Below are 1,745 nucleotides of genomic sequence, written 5' to 3'. Positions count from 1 at the left end.
AAACCTAGTTGACATCGTTTCACCCTCGACGGCGAAAGCAGCGAACGCAGGATAATCTCCCTCACCAACAATGATGAATACGCCGGGCTATCCACTATTCCGAAACCCCGGACTCGAGCTCCTGGAGCGAGTTAGAGTCATCCAAGGAGACCAGAGACAGTTAGCCCGCAACAAGGAGACTCTTCCACCGATTCCACAAGCAGTATCGCCGCAGCGGGTCCTGATGACATAGCCAGTTGGAACGACCACGCCCACGACATCCCAGATACCAAATACCGCCCACGACGACCACAACGACAACCACCGCAAGGTTGCAAGCCCCGCGGGCCTCCAGGCCATGGGCCGCCACGACGGATGTTCCCACGACCTCCATTATCACCGCATACCAGCAGGTCGGCACGATGGTCTCAGGGTTCGCCCCTCCAGGCTTCCGCACACCTGCAACCACCAACCCCAACTTCATGGATGCCACAACAACATTGTCGCTCGTCGTTGCGCATGGCATGAACTATATCACTACACCTATACTAGGCAGCGACCCAACGTCCACGACATTGGAGGCCCTCCACGTATCACAACTGAACACACAACTGCACCTACAACAGCGCACCTTGGAGGTCGTCGCGTGCAAAGCACTATGGCAAGAGACAATGACACATGAGCGGCTACGACGAGCCCACCGTCACCCCCGCGGCTCTCCTCAACGACCTGGTAGCCCGCGGACGAGAGACGTGCATAGGGTTCGATGAGACAACAGAAGTGACGCCCCCACCAACACTCGCACGCCGGCTCCAGGCTGTATCAGCACTGGTAGACAAACTACAAGCCACGCCAGGAGACCCAAAACGCTTGGTTGATCTAATGCGGGTCCTCCACAGAACAGTGGAGCTCCAAGATAACGTCGAACATTCACGAGACAGGCTCGCCGGCACCGCTAGCGTCCTTTCTGTTACGAATCACCCATCCCGCGACCAAAGACAAGGGTCAATGCAAGGTCCAGAGGCTGCACCAAAGGCAGATGCAGGAAACCTCCATCAGCCAATCTCAGTTGTGGCGATTAAACAAAGGACAACGCTCCCCGCAAAAGGTCCAGTCGCAATAGGGCACATAGGTGTTGGGGAACGCTGTATTTCAAAAAAATTACCTACGACCATGCAAGATCTATCTAGGAGATGCATAGCAACAAGAGGGGAGAGTGTGTCTACATACAGTTGTAGACCGAAAGCGGAAGCGTTTAGTAACGCGGTTTATGTAGTCGAACGTCTTCGTGATCCAACTGATCCAAGTACCGAACGCATGGCACCTCCGCGATCAGCACACGTTCAGCTCGATGATGTCCCTCAAACTCTTGATCCAGTTGAGACCGAGGGAGAGTTCTGTCAGCAAGACGGCGTGGTAACGGTGATGATGAAGTTACCGATGCAGGGCTTCGCCTAAGCACTACAACGATATGTCCGAGGTGTGTAACTGTGGAGGGGGGCACCGCACATGACTAAAAGATCAACTTGTGTGTCTTTGAGGTGCCCCCTCCCCACGTATATAAAGGGGGGAGGAGGAGGCCAGCCAAGGTGTGGCGCGCCAAGGGGGGAGTCCTACTTGGACTCCCGGTCCAAGTAGGATTCGGCCCCCCTTTTCCTATTCATACAAGGAGAAGGGGGAAATAGAAGGAGAGAAGGAAAGGACCCCCCACTCTAACCCAATTCGGATTGGGCTTGGGGGGTGCTCGCCTCCACCTGGCCGCCGCC

The sequence above is a fragment of the Triticum dicoccoides genome, chromosome 7A (genome assembly GCF_002162155.2).
Source record: "Triticum dicoccoides isolate Atlit2015 ecotype Zavitan chromosome 7A, WEW_v2.0, whole genome shotgun sequence".
Lineage (NCBI taxonomy): Eukaryota > Viridiplantae > Streptophyta > Magnoliopsida > Poales > Poaceae > Triticum > Triticum dicoccoides.
This window is presented reverse-complemented; position numbering follows the sequence as displayed.